Raw genomic sequence first — 9,641 nt, 5'->3', positions numbered from 1 at the left:
GACTCAGTCACATACCATATCTGTGTGCACTGCTCAGCCCAGTGTGCTGCATGCCTGCATCATCTATGTATATATTATATATCTGACTGTGCTCAGCTCACACAGCTTATAATTGTGGGGGAGACTGGGGAGCACTGCAGTGCCAGTTATAGGTTATAGCAGGAGCCAGGAGTACAAGACAGTCACATACCATATCTGTGTGCACTGCTCAGCCCAGTGTGCTGCATCATCTATGTATATATTATATATCTGACTGTGCTCAGCTCACACAGCTTATAATTGTGGGGGAGACTGGGGAGCACTGCAGTGCCAGTTATAGGTTATAGCAGGAGCCAGGAGTACATATTATATTAAAATTAAACAGTGCACACTTTTGCTGCAGGAGTGCCACTGCCAGTGTGACTGACCAGTGACCTGACCACACTGACCACCAGTATAGTTAGTAGTATACTATATTGTGATTGCCTGAAAAAGTTAAACACTCGTCGTGTGACTTCACTTGTGTGGTGGTTTTTTTTTTATTCTATAAAAAACTCATTCTGCTGACAGACAGTGTCCAGCAGGTCCGTCATTATATAATATATATACCTGTCCGGCTGCAGTAGTGATATATATATATTTTTTATATCATTATTTATCATCCAGTCGCAGCAGACACAGTACGGTAGTTCACGGCTGTAGCTACCTCTGTGTCGGCACTCGGCAGTCCATCCATAATTGTATACCACCTACCCGTGGTTCTTTTTTCTTTCTTCTTTATACATACATACTACGACATCTCTTTATCAACCAGTCTATATTAGCAGCAGACACAGTACAGTACGGTAGTTCACGGCTGTGGCTACCTCTGTGTCGGCACTCGGCAGTCCGTCCATAATTGTATACCACCTAACCGTGGTTTTTTTTTCTTTCTTCTTTATACATACATACTACGACATCTCTTTATCAACCAGTCTATATTAGCAGCAGACACAGTACAGTACGTTAGTTCACGGCTGTGGCTACCTCTGTGTCGGCACTCGGCAGTCCGTCCATAATTGTATACCACCTAACCATGGTTTTTTTTTCTTTCTTCTTCATACATACATACTACGACATCTCTTTATCAACCAGTCTATATTAGCAGCAGACACAGTACAGTACGGTAGTTCACGGCTGTGGCTACCTCTGTGTCGGCACTCGGCAGTCCGTCCATAATTGTATACCACCTAACCGTGGTTTTTTTTTCTTTCTTCTTCATACATACATACTACGACATCTCTTTATCAACCAGTCTATATTAGCAGCAGACACAGTACAGTACGGTAGTTCACGGCTGTGGCTACCTCTGTGTCGGCACTCGGCAGTCCGTCCATAATTGTATACCACCTAACCGTGGTTTTTTTTTCTTTCTTCTTCATACATACATACTACGACATCTCTTTATCAACCAGTCTATATTAGCAGCAGACACAGTACAGTACGGTAGTTCACGGCTGTGGCTACCTCTGTGTCGGCACTCGGCAGTCCGTCCATAATTGTATACCACCTACCCGTGGTTTTTTTTTCTTTCTTCTTTATACATACATACTACTACATCTCTTTATCAACCAGTCTATATTAGCAGCAGACACAGTACAGTACGGTAGTTCACGGCTGTGGCTACCTCTGTGTCGGCACTCGGCAGTCCGTCCATAATTGTATACCACCTACCCGTGGTTTTTTTTTCTTTCTTCTTCATACATACATACTACGACATCTCTTTATCAACCAGTCTATATTAGCAGCAGACACAGTACAGTACGGTAGTTCACGGCTGTGGCTACCTCTGTGTCGGCACTCGGCAGTCCGTCCATAATTGTATACCACCTAACCGTGGTTTTTTTTTCTTTCTTCTTCATACATACATACTACGACATCTCTTTATCAACCAGTCTATATTAGCAGCAGACACAGTACGGTAGTTCACGGCTGTAGCTACCTCTGTGTCGGCACTCGGCAGTCCGTCCATAATTGTATACTAGTATCCATCCATCTCCATTGTTTACCTGAGGTGCCTTTTAGTTGTGCCTATTAAAATATGGAGAACAAAAATGTTGAGGTTCCAAAATTAGGGAAAGATCAAGATCCACTTCCACCTCGTGCTGAAGCTGCTGCCACTAGTCATGGCCGAGACGATGAAATGCCAGCAACGTCATCTGCCAAGGCCGATGCCCAATGTCATAGTACAGAGCATGTCAAATCCAAAACACCAAATATCAGTAAAAAAAAGGACTCCAAAACCTAAAATAAAATTGTCGGAGGAGAAGCGTAAACTTGCCAATATGCAATTTACCACACGGAGTGGCAAGGAACGGCTGAGGCCCTGGCCTATGTTCATGGCTAGTGGTTCAGCTTCACATGAGGATGGAGGCACTCAGCCTCTCGCTAGAAAAATGAAAAGACTCAAGCTGGCAAAAGCAGTAGCACCGCAAAGAACTGTGCGTTCTTCGAAATCCCAAATCCACAAGGAGAGTCCAATTGTGTCGGTTGCGATGCCTGACCTTCCCAACACTGGACGTGAAGAGCATGCGCCTTCCACCATTTGCACGCCCCCTGCAAGTGCTGGAAGGAGCACCCGCAGTCCAGTTCCTGATAGTCAGATTGAAGATGTCAGTGTTGAAGTACACCAGGATGAGGAGGATATGGGTGTTGCTGGCGCTGGGGAGGAAATTGACCAGGAGGATTCTGATGGTGAGGTGGTTTGTTTAAGTCAGGCACCCGGGGAGACACCTGTTGTCCGTGGGAGGAATATGGCCGTTGACATGCCTGGTGAAAATATCAAAAAAATCAGCTCTTCGGTGTGGAACTATTTCACCAGAAATGCGGACAACAGGTGTCAAGCCGTGTGTTCCCTTTGTCAAGCTGTAATAAGTAGGGGTAAGGACGTTAACCACCTCGGAACATCCTCCCTTATACGTCACCTGCAGCGCATTCATAATAAGTCAGTGACAAGTTCAAAAACTTTGGGTGACAGCGGAAGCAGTCCACTGACCAGTAAATCCCTTCCTCTTGTAACCAAGCTCACGCAAACCACCCCACCAACTCCCTCAGTGTCAATTTCCTCCTTCCCCAGGAATGCCAATAGTCCTGCAGGCAATGTCACTGGCAATTCTGACGAGTCCTCTCCTGCCTGGGATTCCTCCGATGCAGGACTATATGACTGTGACAGCCCACTGGGTAGATGTATGGACTCCCGCCGCAAGAACAGCAGCGGCGGCACCAGTAGCAGCATCTCGCAAACGCCAACTCTTTCCTAGGCAGGCTACGCTTTGTATCACCGGTTTCCAGAATACGCACACAGCTGAAAACCTCTTACGGCAACTGAGGAAGATCATCGCGGAATGGCTTACCCCAATTGGACTCTCCTGTGGATTTGTGGCATCGGACAACGCCAGCAATATTGTGTGTGCATTAAATATGGGCAAATTCCAGCACGTCCCATGTTTTGCACATACCTTGAATTTGGTGGTGCAGAATTATTTAAAAAACGACAGGGGCGTGCAAGAGATGCTGTCGGTGGCCAGAAAAATTGCGGGACACTTTCGGCGTACAGGCACCACGTACAGAAGACTGGAGCACCACCAAAAACTACTGAACCTGCCCTGCCATCATCTGAAGCAAGAAGTGGTAACGAGGTGGAATTCAACCCTCTATATGCTTCAGAGGTTGGAGGAGCAGCAAAAGGCCATTCAAGCCTATACAATTGAGCACGATATAGGAGGTGGAATGCACCTGTCTCAAGCGCAGTGGAGAATGATTTCAACGTTGTGCAAGGTTCTGATGCCCTTTGAACTTGCCACACGTGAAGTCAGTTCAGACACTGCCAGCCTGAGTCAGGTCATTCCCCTCATCAGGCTTTTGCAGAAGAAGCTGGAGACATTGAAGGAGGAGCTAACACGGAGTGATTCCGCTAGGCATGTGGGACTTGTGGATGGAGCCCTTAATTCGCTTAACAAGGATTCACGGGTGGTCAATCTGTTGAAATCAGAGCACTACATTTTGGCCACCGTGCTCGATCCTAGATTTAAAGCCTACCTTGGATCTCTCTTTCCGGCAGACACAAGTCTGCTGGGGTTGAAAGACCTGCTGGTGAGAAAATTGTCAAGTCAAGCGGAACGCGACCTGTCAACATCTCCTCCTTCACATTCTCCCGCAACTGGGGGTGCGAGGAAAAGGCTCAGAATTCCGAGCCCACCCGCTGGCGGTGATGCAGGGCAGTCTGGAGCGACTGCTGATGCTGACATCTGGTCCGGACTGAAGGACCTGACAACGATTACGGACATGTCGTCTACTGTCACTGCATATGATTCGCTCACCATTGAAAGAATGGTGGAGGATTATATGAGTGACCGCATCCAAGTAGGCACGTCACACAGTCCATACTTATACTGGCAGGAAAAAGAGGCAATTTGGAGGCCATTGCACAAACTGGCTTTATTCTACCTAAGTTGCCCTCCGACAAGTGTGTACTCCGAAAGAGTGTTTAGTGCCGCCGCTCACCTTGTCAGCAATCGGCGTACGAGGTTACATCCAGAAAATGTGGAGAAGATGATGTTCATTAAAATGAATTATAATCAATTCCTCCGCGGAGACATTGACCAGCAGCAATTGCCTCCACAAAGTACACAGGGAGCTGAGATGGTGGATTCCAGTGGGACGAATTGATAATCTGTGAGGAGGGGGATGTACACGGTGATATATCGGAGGGTGATGATGAGGTGGACATCTTGCCTCTGTAGAGCCAGTTTGTGCAAGGAGAGATTAATTGCTTCTTTTTTGGGGGGGGTCCAAACCAACCCGTCATATCAGTCACAGTCGTGTGGCAGACCCTGTCACTGAAATGATGGGTTGGTTAAAGTGTGCATGTCCTGTTTTGTTTATACAACATAAGGGTGGGTGGGAGGGCCCAAGGACAATTCCATCTTGCACCTCTTTTTTCTTTTCTTTTTCTTTGCGTCATGTGCTGTTTGGGGAGGGTTTTTTGGAAGGGACATCCTGCGTGACACTGCAGTGCCACTCCTAAATGGGCCCGGTGTTTGTGTCGGCCACTAGGGTCGCTAATCTTACTCACACAGTCAGCTACCTCATTGCGCCTCTTTTTTTCTTTGCGTCATGTGCTGATTGGGGAGGGTTTTTTGGAAGGGACATCCTGCGTGACACTGCAGTGCCACTCCTAAATGGGCCCGGTGTTTGTGTCGGCCACTAGGGTCGCTAATCTTACTCACACAGTCAGCTACCTCATTGCGCCTCTTTTTTTCTTTGCGTCATGTGCTGATTGGGGAGGGTTTTTTGGAAGGGATATCCTGCGTGACACTGCAGTGCCACTCCTAAATGGGCCCGGTGTTTGTGTCGGCCACTAGGGTCGCTAATCTTACTCACACAGTCAGCTACCTCATTGCGCCTCTTTTTTTCTTTGCGTCATGTGCTGATTGGGGAGGGTTTTTTGGAAGGGACATCCTGCGTGACACTGCAGTGCCACTCCTAAATGGGCCCGGTGTTTGTGTCGGCCACTAGGGTCGCTAATCTTACTCACACAGTCAGCTACCTCATTGCGCCTCTTTTTTTCTTTGCGTCATGTGCTGATTGGGGAGGGTTTTTTGGAAGGGACATCCTGCGTGACACTGCAGTGCCACTCCTAAATGGGCCCGGTGTTTGTGTCGGCCACTAGGGTCGCTAATCTTACTCACACAGTCAGCTACCTCATTGCGCCTCTTTTTTTCTTTGCGTCATGTGCTGATTGGGGAGGGTTTTTTGGAAAGGACATCCTGCGTGACACTGCAGTGCCACTCCTAAATGGGCCCGGTGTTTGTGTCGGCCACTAGGGTCGCTAATCTTGCTCACACAGTCAGCTACCTCATTGCGCCTCTTTTTTTCTTTGCGTCATGTGCTGATTGGGGAGGGTTTTTTGGAAGGGACATCCTGCGTGACACTGCAGTGCCACTCCTAAATGGGCCCGGTGTTTGTGTCGGCCACTAGGGTCGCTAATCTTACTCACACAGTCAGCTACCTCATTGCGCCTCTTTTTTTCTTTGCGTCATGTGCTGATTGGGGAGGGTTTTTTGGAAGGGACATCCTGCGTGACACTGCAGTGCCACTCCTAAATGGGCCCGGTGTTTGTGTCGGCCACTAGGGTCGCTAATCTTACTCACACAGTCAGCTACCTCATTGCGCCTCTTTTTTTCTTTGCGTCATGTGCTGATTGGGGAGGGTTTTTTGGAAGGGACATCCTGCGTGACACTGCAGTGCCACTCCTAAATGGGCCCGGTGTTTGTGTCGGCCACTAGGGTCGCTTATCTTACTCACACAGTCAGCTACCTCATTGCGCCTCTTTTTTTCTTTGCGTCATGTGCTGATTGGGGAGGGTTTTTTGGAAGGGACATCCTGCGTGACACTGCAGTGCCACTCCTAGATGGGCCAGGTGTTTGTGTCGGCCACTAGTGTCGCTTAGCTTAGTCATCCAGCGACCTTGGTGCAAATTTTAGGACTAAAAATAATATTGTGAGGTGTGAGGTATTCAGAATAGACTGAAAATGAGTGGAAATTATGGTTTTTGAGGTTAATAATAATATGGGATCAAAATGACCCCCAAATTCTATGATTTAAGCTGTTTTTTAGTGTTTTTTTAAAAAAACACCCGAATCCAAAACACACCCGAATCCGACAAAAAAAATTCGGTGAGGTTTTGCCAAAACGCGGTCGAACCCAAAACACGGCCGCGGAACCGAACCCAAAACCAAAACACAAAACCCGAAAAATTTCAGGCGCTCATCTCTAGTCGACACACGTGTACCGACACACCACACACACAGGGAATGCTTTTTCTGAAGACAGTTTCCCCACAAGGCCCTTTGGAGAGACAGAGAGAGAGTATGCCAGCACAGACCCCAGCGCTATATAACCCAGGAATACACAGTAACTTAATGTTTGCCCAGTAGTACTGCTGTATGTAATTTGCGCCAAATTATGTGCCCCCCCCCCCCCCTTTTTTCAACTCTCTTGTCTACCGTGGTATAAGCAGCGGAGAGTCCGGGGAGCTTCCTCTCAGCGGTGCTGTGAAGAAAAAATGGCGCTGGTGAGTGCTGAGGGAGAAGCCCCGCACCCTCGGCGGCAGGCTTCTGTCCCGCTTAAACTGTAAAATTGGCGGGGGCTCATACATATATACAGTGCCCCGCTGTATATGTGTTATATTTTTGCCAAAAAGAGGTTTATATTGCTGCCCAGGGTGCCCCCCCCCCCCCCTGCGCCCTGCACCCTTACAGTGACCGGAGTGTGTGAGGTGTATGGGAGCAATGGCGCACAGCTGCAGTGCTGTGCGTTACTTCAGTGAAGATCATGAAGTCTTCTGCCGCCTCTGAAGTCTTCTTTTCTTCTCATACTCACCCGGCTTCTATCTTCCGGCTCTGCAAGGGGGACGGAGGCGCGGCTCTGGGACGGACGGCGAGGGTGAGATCCTGCGTACCAATCCCTCTGGAGCTAATGGTGTCCAGTAGCCTAAGAAGCTGGACCTTGCAACTCAGAGAGTAGGGCTGCTTCTCTCCCCTCAGTCCCTCGATGAGGGAGTCTGTTGCCAGCAGTGCTCCCTGAAAATTAAAAACCTAACAAAATACTTTCTGTCAGAAAGCTCAGGAGAGCTCCTGAAAAGCACCCAGTCTCCACTGGGCACAGTATCAAACTGAGGTCTGGAGGAGGGGCATAGAGGGAGGAGCCAGTGCACACCCAGAACTAAAGTCTTTCTTAAAGTACCCATGTCTCCTGCGGAGCCTATCTATCCCCATGGTCCTTACGGAGTCCCCAGCATCCTCTAGGACGTTAGAGAAAATAGGATTTTAATACCTACCGGTAAATCCTTTTCTCTTAGTCCGTAGAGGATGCAGGGCACCCGTCCCAGTGCGTACTGTGTCTGCAGTTATTAAATGGCCCTTAACTCCAGAACATTTATGTGGAGAAAACTTTCCTGACTTGACCATCTTCCTTGGATGTTTTCCCCCTGTGTGACTGCTCCCCAGCCTCGGAGGGTTGCATCCATGGTCCCTAGGATCCAGTCCTGGATCCCGAACCATCGCCCCTCTAGGAGGTGAGAACTGTGCAGCCACCAATGGAGTAAGATTCTGGTCTTGGAAGACAGGATTATCCTCCGGTGCATGTGTAGGTGGGATCCGGACCACTTGTCCAACAGGTCCCACTGGAACACTCTGGCATGGAACCTGCCAAACTGAATGGCCTCGTAGGCCGCAACCATCTTCCCCAGCAACAGAATGCATTGATGGATTAACACTCTTGCTGGTTTCAGAATTTGTTTGACCAGACTCTGGAACTCCATAGCCTTTCCACTGGAAGAAAGCCTCTTCTGTGTCCAGTATGACTCCCAGAAACAACAACCGCGTCATTGGGACCAACTGCGATTTTGGCAAGTTTAGGAGCCAACCATGTTGTTGAAGAACTGTCAGGGAGAGTAGATGTTTTGCACCAACTGGTCCCTGGATCTCGCCTTTATCAGGAGATCATCCAAGTACGGCATAATTGTGACTCCTTGCTTGCGAAGGAGAACCATCATTTCCACCATCACCCTGGTGAAAATCCTCGGAGCCGTGGACAGACCAAACGGCAACGTCTGAAATTGGTAATGACAATCCTGAATTGCAAACCTCAGGTAGCTTGATGCAGTGGCTAAACGGGAACATGTAATTAGGCATCCTTATGTCTACCAAAACCATGAAATCTCCTTCCTCCGGACTGGAGATCCCTACCCTGAGAGATTCCATCTTGAAATTGAATTTCTTTAGGTAGAAATTGAGGGATTTCAGATTTAAGATTGGTCTGACTGAGCCGTCCGGCTTCGGGAGCACGAAGAGGCTTGAATAAAAACCTTCTCCCTGCTGACTAAGGCCGATTTGAACAATCGGTGAGGGGGAACGTCTTGAAACCCCAGTTTGTACCCTTGTGACACTATTTGTAAAACCCACGAGTCCAGGTCCAAATTAATCCAGAACTGACTGAAGTGTTTTAGACGTGCCCCCACTGGTGTGGGCTCCTGCAAGAGAGCCCCAGCGTCATGCAGTGGATTTGGCAGAAGCAGAGGACGATCTCTGCTCCTGCGATCTTGAAGAGGCTACAGACCTCTTCCCTCTTCTCCTTCCTCTACCTGCAAAGAAAGGGGAATCTTAACTTCTTGCATATCTATTGGGACAAAATGACTGCGTTAGACAATGATGCGTCTTCATCCGTTGAGAGGGAACATAGGGCAAGAAGGTTGACTTACCTGCGGGAGCTGCCGAGATCAAATTAACTAGGCCGTTGCCAAACAAGGCTTCACCTTCATAGGGAAGAGACTCCCTTTCTTCTTGGAGTCAGCATCAGCATTCCCTTGGTGAATCCACAATGCCCTCCTATCCGAGACTGCCATGAAATTGGCCCGTGAACTCAAGATTCCTATATCCCTTGCAGTCGTAAGTATGCTGCAGTGTCCTTGATATGATCCAACGTAAGGAGTATCCCATCTCTCCAAGATATCTATATCGGAAGACAAGGTATTTGACCAATTCTTGAATACTACTACTCACCCATGCGCATGTAATGGCAGGTCTAAGTAATGTACCCGTGGTTACATAACTAGAAATAAT

Source organism: Pseudophryne corroboree, unplaced genomic scaffold, assembly GCF_028390025.1.
Source record: "Pseudophryne corroboree isolate aPseCor3 unplaced genomic scaffold, aPseCor3.hap2 scaffold_675, whole genome shotgun sequence".
Taxonomy (NCBI): domain Eukaryota; kingdom Metazoa; phylum Chordata; class Amphibia; order Anura; family Myobatrachidae; genus Pseudophryne; species Pseudophryne corroboree.
Note: the sequence above shows the minus strand (reverse complement) of the source record.